General features: G+C 31.7%; 1 protein-coding gene across 1 annotated transcript in view; it reads right to left on the reverse strand.

The window, feature by feature from the left end:
• The window catches only part of NGR-A24 (neuropeptide receptor A24), a 31,111-nt gene extending 22,531 nt beyond the window's left edge, over positions 1-8,580 (reverse strand). Inside the window, exon 1 of the mRNA XM_013309125.1 lies at positions 8,542-8,580. The gene's annotated coding sequence lies outside the window, so the exon portion shown is untranslated. The remainder of the gene's footprint in view (positions 1-8,541) is intronic.
• Positions 8,581-8,868: the final 288 nt, after the last annotated feature.

An 8,868-nucleotide genomic window follows, 5' to 3' on the forward strand; every position in this document is an offset into this window, starting at 1 on the left:
GGCTTAAATAATAATATATCATTGTACTGTGAAATCAAATGAATTCTACGAAAGCTCTTTGTTACTGCCATATAATGGCTCTGTCACATGCACACAGACCGACGAAATTACGTCTTGTCTACGTATCCACGCAAATATTGAATCCGCCACCATCTTACGTGTGGGACCGCCTTAATTGTTGAATCTCTTTGAAATTGAAACGCTTATTAGTCTCGATTGCATTATTGAGATGTCACAACGAGCTTTGAGGCTAAACAAAGTACATTGGCTTCAAAGGGATTCCATAACGAACTTCAAAATGTATGGAACGGACAATAACTTTTATTATGTCACATGATTGTCGCGCGTCGATTTAATTTGTCACAGTTGTAAACTATAGTTGTAAACAGAAGAACACAAAGGTTATGACAACTAGTATTTAAGTTCTTTTTTTAATATTAGCAGATTTTTGTTAATTTACTAATACTTCTTGTACCATTCTAAGTAATCACGAGGCTTGTGATAGGATATGGTTACAATAGTCAAATGACGGGATTCGAACCCCCGATCTTGTAATCGAAAATCCGTACACTTAACCATTAGGCTATTGGCGCTCTAAAGTTAAATACAAAGATATGAATGTATTACAGCAAAATTAAACACGATTATTTGGACAATTGTTGGCATTCGATATTGTTATACTGATTCGAATCTAGAGCAATGCGGTACCGGCTATCGATTGGATTGTTTCCTAAAAACTGACATTGATAAATCTTTGCAGTAAAAACTTAAACATACTTTGTACAAACAGTAAATTACATTAAAGTTGTGGATAATCTCGATTAAATAATTTATAATTCTAAAATTATCTTGCAAATTATAATATATGTTTGATATTTGAAACTAATTAATTAAAATGGTGCCTGTGTAATGTCGTAATAATTATATTAAATTATTTCTAACTAAAGGTTCTTGTAATCTTAAAAGCGTTAACTCATTTACATGGGGGTGCAATTTGTCGACCGTAGGGTTCGAATATCTTAAGTTAGAAGTCACTAGGTCTTACTCAATTAAGGCTCAAGGTGGATTATTTGAAGTCACACAAGTTCCCGAAAGAAGAAAGAAAAATTTCTTCGCACTTATGAGCAGATTTCTCATGATGTTTATGTTTGTTTATATAATTGGAATCAAAAATTACTAACATACCTTTAAATTAAAAATAATTAAAGCCAAAAAAAGTCTTTTAATTTTCCGTAGTAAACAATGATCTCTTTAACCACAATGACTGTTGGAACAATGACCTAAAAATAGCACATTAATTGCAATGGAGCATTATTTTTGATATTTCTTTTACTCTATTGTTAGATAATACTGAACTAAACGTAAATATCAATTGGAATATTAAAAATTATCGATACAACATTTACCCTTATTGTAATATTAGCTGTAGCTCGCGACTCCGTCCGCGCGGAATTAAAAAATAAATAGTCTATGTGTTCTCCCAGACTATGTGACATCTGTGCCATATTTCAGCAAGATCCGTTGAACAGTTCCTAAGATACTTTCAAACAAACATCCATTCATCTATCCATCCATCTAAACATTTGTATTTATAGTGTTATATTAGTAAGATATAACGTGGATTCGTAACTAAGTTTAAAATTATTATATATTCTTATAACCTAAACGCATTATCTATCTGCCCTTATCCCCTTTTTTTTGTTTCAGAGGGGAATGCTTTAGGCATACTCCGTGCTTCGTGGAAGGCACGGTAGTTATGTGGGATTCTGTCCCCGAATAGAAGCATACCCACTAAACCCCTCTGTTCCCTCATAGCCATAATGTGGGACACCACGGGATCGTGTTAACTTACCACCGCGACGCCCCACTGACCAGCCCGAGAACAGGGCAGGGGCGCTACGCCCGTAGCCGCTCTTCAGAGACAACACCGTGCAATGCAGGTTCGGGATTATCCCTATGTAGGGTCGGCACAGGGGTGTACTCCTCAATACATCTCTATCAGCAGTCATATCTGGGTTCACCCCCTTCTTACACATCCTCTTTTACACAATCCATACTTCCTTTGGTCTTTTACCTTTGTAGCCATCTTTCCTCTGATGTCAGAGATTAAAGAATAAAATGAAACTAACAATAAACTTAATAGTATAATTAATTAATTGAATTAACTTGTTAAAGTTGGCAACACCCTCGGATAACAGATAATTAAAGATTAAATACGTTAGTCCAATTAGTGAGTGGATTTAATTTTCCCTTAACTCGTAATTGAATCGAAGAATCATTGATGTTGAAGGAATCTATCCTTGTGGAAATGAACCTGGATTTTTCTTTGTTTTATATTTTAGTAACAAATGTATACAATTTAATTTTCTAATTACTTCTTGCATTATTTCAATGACCACTTTTACGTTTATATAAAACTAACTGTCGTCCGCGACTCCGTTTGCGCAGAATTACAAAAACTTAATAACTACCCTATGTGTTCTTTCAGGCTGTTCTAAATCTATGTCAAATTTCAGCGAGATCTGTTGAGCCGTTCCGGACATACCGAAAAACAAAAATCCATCCATGCATCTATACATACATCCAAACATTCGGATTTATAATATTAGTAACATTATTTGGTGTAGTTATTATCGTAATGTAATTCATGAGGTAACACCGAAACACATTCATAGCGCTAGATTACCCCTGGGCAAAGAGATTCGAATATATGTATAATATTATTAATACAGAGGAGACATAACGAATACTTTCCTAGAAATGTTTTAAGCATAAGAATTATTTAATAATAACTATAATAATCACTAAACAAATACATTTAATAATGTATTTGTTTAGTGATGTTTAAATATTACAATAAAGAAAATGAGTAACGTATTATTCGTATAATTTATACGTTGTTTTTTAATAAGGAAAAAAAAATTACTGAAAATGAAAACAGGAAGATAAAGAAACAATGCAAACGAACTTAATTTGCACACATTTGAAAAGTAAAAATTTGTAAATTTCAACTTTATTAAGGTAATATTAAAAATGCATTTAACATAACGAATATGAAATGAGCTTTCAAAAGCTTTACATTTGAAAGTAACTTTATACATCATGTTTTTAACCGAAAATACATAATTCTTGCTTCCATTACCTGTGAAAAATAAATAGTTCCCAAGGTATTAAATTGAGTTTTACATCTACTAAGCGAATTGCTTTAAAATGATTTACTTTGGAATTTCAAATAAGATTTTACTCTTTTTACTTCGATTAGATAATTGAGTTTACTACTGCATAATATTTTTTAATTTGTATTTTACATTGTTCTGTTTGGCATACAGTTTTTTCCACTTGACCGCATACAACGGAGAGTGATTCGAATCATCAACGATGGAGCTCTTACTAAACCGCTCGATTCTCTGGCATTACGAAGAGACGTTAGTTCCCTCTGCTTTTTTATTTTTACCATAGGAAGTGTTCCGAAACATGTTTTGAATAATTCCTGTCTAGATGCGTCATCAAACGTCACGACAGACTGCCAAATAGCACATCGCCTTCGGGGCTCCTCGATGGTGCAGTTCTCGTGTTATGCCAGCGTACCTTTTCCTTAAAAGCTGTAAACGCATCAGCAGTCTCACTGGTGTTGATAACCATGGGCGTTGATGCATCGATATTCCTGCCGCTCGTTTGCCCCAATCTCTTAAAACGTTTTAAATAAAATGAAATTGTGACAGAATACATTTTAACGCGTTATTTGATGTTAACAAGCAAAGTCTAAGATCATAAGAGCAATATTTCGTTCATATTTTCCTAATTTCATTCTACATAAATTGAGTTGAAATTGTTTTTATGACCTTGTTATACGCAAAATTTACGGCCGACATACTTGTATAGAAACATGAGAAACATGTCCCTTTTATTCTGTAAGAAAACAATTGAGACAGCAATATTTTTTGTACAAGTGCTTTCGGCAGTGGAAACGCACTGTTAGGCGTCATTTGTTTCACCCTGTTACGTAACATACGCTTCAAAATAAGGACATTCGTAACTATGTTAAAGGTAGAAGATGAACATTGAAAATATATATGTTTATGTAAATAAAGAAACATAATCACTACGAAATATAGTATAAAAGTACTCTATATTTTCGATGTGTCAACTCAAACATTGTTTTTTTCATATATCATAAGGTGGCAAACGAGCGAGCGGTCACCTGAAATCGCTGAAATAGCGAAGTGACCGTTGCTCATAGACATACGCAATTGCATATGCGTTGCCTACCTTTAATCGACGGAGGAGAGGATGCACAGAAAGAAAATATTTTCTCTTTCCATGCATTCTCTAATCCGGAAAGTCCACTTCCCATCCTTTCCTTAAAAGACAAGGGATGGGAAGGGAAAGAGGACTAAATTAGGCCTCCGGGACGCTGTTGAAACGCGGTATTGCTTCCACTCGACGCCTGTCTTCTGTGTGGTCGTGGTATTTCACCTGGCGAGCCGGGCCAATTCGTACGAAGATGTTAAAGCGGGCTCTACCATTGTTAAAAACTGCTTCACTGTTTCTGAGTTAGATCGTGAATCTATTATCGAATTTCTTCAATTCAGTTCTTTTGTCTGTATTACAATTTATTTTATACGTTATATTATAGAGAGATTAATACAACCTACTTTGTAATTTAGAGCATATCCATTAGTGCAAATATTATAAGTATTAAAAATATTTAAAAAGTATACATAGCGTTGTCTTCTTGGTTTGATGTTCTTTATAGTATTAGAATATACTCTAAGTAGATTTAAGCAAAGTCAAAGAATACGTCGAAAAAGAATTCGCTTAGATTAGATTTTACACAAAGTTCAAAGAAATTTTAGTTTATGAATTTCACTTAAAGAATTTTATATAAAGCCTTAGAAAGCATTGAGAATTAAAAGGCAAATTGTATTATTTTTTCAGGTAATTATTTCATCTCATAAACTTACATTAAGTATTATTCAAACTTTCGTGGGACATTATACTAAACTGATATATAAACACGGCTAAACACTCACGTATATTCGTCCGGTGGAGGCACAGACTAGTTACGAGCCCATCGGGGGCCCTTCGTCAGGATGAGTGGTACTGGTATTATTTCGCGGACGCGGCCCGTCGATTCTTAAAGCCGCGGACTTTTTCACCCACGTTCTCCAAACCTCGCCGTAACGGTTTGCTATTAAATTGTTCAAACTTTTGTGAGACATTATACTAAACTGATATATAAACACGGCTAAACACTCACGTATATACGTCCGGTGGCGGCACCGACTAGTTTCGAGCCCATCGGGGGCCCTTCATCAGGATGAGCGGTACTGGTATTATTTCGCGGACGCGGCCCGTCGACAGTACATTAAGTATGTCTTGTTTTTACCAGAACCTATTGCTTTTCAAAGTTTAATGTGTTTGATTATAAATATGTAATAATAAAAAGGTTATATTACTGTTGGATTATAACTCATAATTACTCGATAAATTTGAAAATGTTAGATTATTCTTAGATCGTTACGTTTTCAATAACCTACTCTGATCTTTACGTTCCAAGTTGTCAATATCTAAGACCGAGTACGTTAGGGAACGTACCCATACTACGTGACCCGTTTGGGGGGGGGGAGTCTTTAAAATAGTACGGTCAGTCACAGGAGCAGGAGGTGGCTCAGATTTTAGTCACCTAGTCGTTAGTTGTTTTTATTTTCGTAATACCTAATTCACTAGTAATTTAAGTATGCATGCAGTCTTATGCTATAAAGAAGAGTATGAGTCAAATTATTTTTTTTCAATTTTTGCTTGTGAAATGATTAAAAATCATAATTATGAATTATTACGTAAAAACAATCTTGGCTTTTACTACGAGTGGTCACCGAGGGGAGGGAGGGGTCGAAAAAGCTAAAAAAATTGGTCACGTAGTATGGGTATGTTCCCTTATTACAAAATGTGTGTTTAGACAAACATCTTTAAATGTTTGCCTCACATTTTATAGCGTCGATATTTATTGCAATACAAAAAATTTACAAACATAAAATGTCATAAATGAAACAGGAAAAAACATGTCTAAAAAAATAATCAAACTAACGTTTCATGTCATACGGACCGATGAAAATACCATAAAATTCCATTACTGTTTCCACAAGTAGAGTTATTAAAGCAAATATCAGTTGAGATATTTTTACAGCACACAAAAATACCGACGAAACTATTTTTTACACTTCTTGTAACAAGCAATAGCTTTTACGAACACTTCTATCATAAAAAATAATTTATTCTCATTACTTGCTGAAAATAAATTATTATATAAAAACAAATATAAATATGTAGGAAGTTGTAAAGTTCCTTTTGTTTTTACTGTTCAATACAGTCGTGGGTTTTTAGTTTAGTTTTTTTAAGCAATGTTTAATCCTGCGTAAATCTATAACGACTTTTTCGTCTATGATTTTTAGTACAGAAACATTTTCTCTTCTATATTAATATTAAATAATAATAATAATATTAAATAATAGTAATATAAAATGATGGAGAAAAGGAATATTCATTTATATAAAAAGAAATTAAACTAGCTGTTTACACGCGGAATTAAAAAAATTGGCGTACGTGTTCTTCCAAACTATGTTTTACAATGCTAAAATTCAGCGAAATCCGTTGAGCTGTTCTGAAGATAACTTAAAAAAACATCCAAATTTGAACTGGAATTTTCTTAAATTATTGAAAAAGAAAGAATCGTATGATATAAAAATTCTAAGTAACGAAGGATTTCTATTAATAATTCAATATGAATAAATTGCAAAGGGATAGAAAGATTTGTGAAGCTTCTTAATGCGAACAAAAATCAAACGAATTTTCTTTCAAATAAAAAGATGCTGCAAATATTTATCTATCGTAAAATTACAATAAAAAATAGCAATTATGCTAATTGTGAAATAACAGGCGGAGATCAAATTTTTGAAAACAATTTTTTTTTAAATTCACAGAGTCAAGAAGTTGTATCGCTTTCACTAAAAGAATTTCTTTGTTTTTTTTTTAATTAAATAAAACTGTGGCAATTTAGTTACAAGTTTCAATTACTACAAATGTACAAATTTTCATTTTCCATTAATTAAAAAAAATCACGTGTCTATAACATATATTTATATCGTAACAAAAGTTTAATATGTAGCAATCAACTTAAAATAGTTCACAGTGCCAATTTTGTTGATTGTATAACGAATGAACAAAGCGTGAAACGTTTATTGTAAATCAAATTTTATCGAATGTGTTAATGTGTCATAAAATCAACAGAGGGCGTTGTCACAGAAATATAGAAAGACAAGTACGACGAACGGTAAATCACTTCGGTGATTTGAGTAAATTTAATGAATAAAAAAAGGTAAGGTACATAATTACATTATAAAAACATTTTCTGGTACGAAACTTGAATAAATATCTGAAAAAAAAAGAAAACTAATCATAGAAAACATCCATTTTCAGATGAGTTTAAATCTACAGAGACTTGCTACGTGACGTAATCAATGAAACATAAATTCATTAATAAAATTAAAGTCACAGAAGTATCTTTTTAAAAATATATTTTTTAATAGAAACCAGCAATATTTTAAACATATTTACTAACATTTTAGTCAAGAGTGCCAATTAATTTTGACCTTGTGAAAGATTTTCTTAACTTTATTTTATTTTCAATTATTTTTCTCATCAAGTACTTATTTTAAAGAGAACGATTCTGGGATAAATACTTTTCTTAATTTTTATTTACCGATTTAGCGACGTTCCTAAAAAAAACTTTGCTTCTTACTGCGTGATTCTACTAGACATTTTTTAAATTTGATTTATTAACAGACAAAATATAATATTATAAAACATCAAACAAATATATAAAAGGAATTAAAAATAGCTGGTGCGATTCGGATCTTTGAAGGGATGGTCAAAGGAAAGTAACCTTTTGGAAGGTTAAGAATTTGGTTAAAGGATGTTCCTTCAACGACGCATATAGGAGGTACATAACTTGGGCGTTATTTATTATAAATATTTTGTACATAAATGTTTAAATGTAATATATAAAAAAATCATGAGACAAAGCGCCAGGAAATAAGAGTAAAACTAACTATGCGATAGTTTAATTTCATTATCCTTTGAACTAATAATAGTTACATTTTAATCGGATTAGTTAAGAACTAATTAATCTGTGATTTTCTTATGTTATAAAATCAGAATCAATATATGAAATAATTGATAATTTAACAAATGATAGTAAATATATCTTTAAAAAAACAGAACAGAATTAAAAAGAAATGACAAAAAACACACAAAAAATAAAGGCTTTTTTTTCTTGTGCAGTTTTGGCATATTTTTGTATATTGCAAAATTATTGTGAACTATGGTTATAGTACCGTAAAGGCGCCTTTGATTTTTTAATCGAGACATAAAAGTGCGCAAAAAGTTGGACATCCTGTGTAATATTTATAAATACATACATTATAAAATAAATAATTAAAAAAAAGACACGACTTCGATGTTTTGCTTAAAAATTAAACTTACCTTTTTAATTTGTTGTAAATCAAGAAAATTTATATTGAATCTGCACATAAAGTTTATATAATAACATTTTAACAATAAACTCCAAAGTCACTTTGTAAAGTTTATAAAAACTATAATCAAATAAATAAAAAAAAAAGATTTTAAAAATGACTAGCACTTAATAAAATTTATTTAAAAAGAATTGAAATAAAAGAACGTTCCTAATTTGAACTATGTTTTCGCGGGGAAACAACGACCGGTTCACGCCTCGATGTTCGTTATAAGGCAGACGGAGGGATACTGCTGGCCCGAGCGCGACGTTCTTCGACGCTTTGAAGTCCGAACTCG

The sequence above is a fragment of the Papilio xuthus genome, unplaced genomic scaffold (assembly GCF_000836235.2).
Source record: "Papilio xuthus unplaced genomic scaffold, Pxut_1.1 DF827777.1, whole genome shotgun sequence".
Lineage (NCBI taxonomy): Eukaryota > Metazoa > Arthropoda > Insecta > Lepidoptera > Papilionidae > Papilio > Papilio xuthus.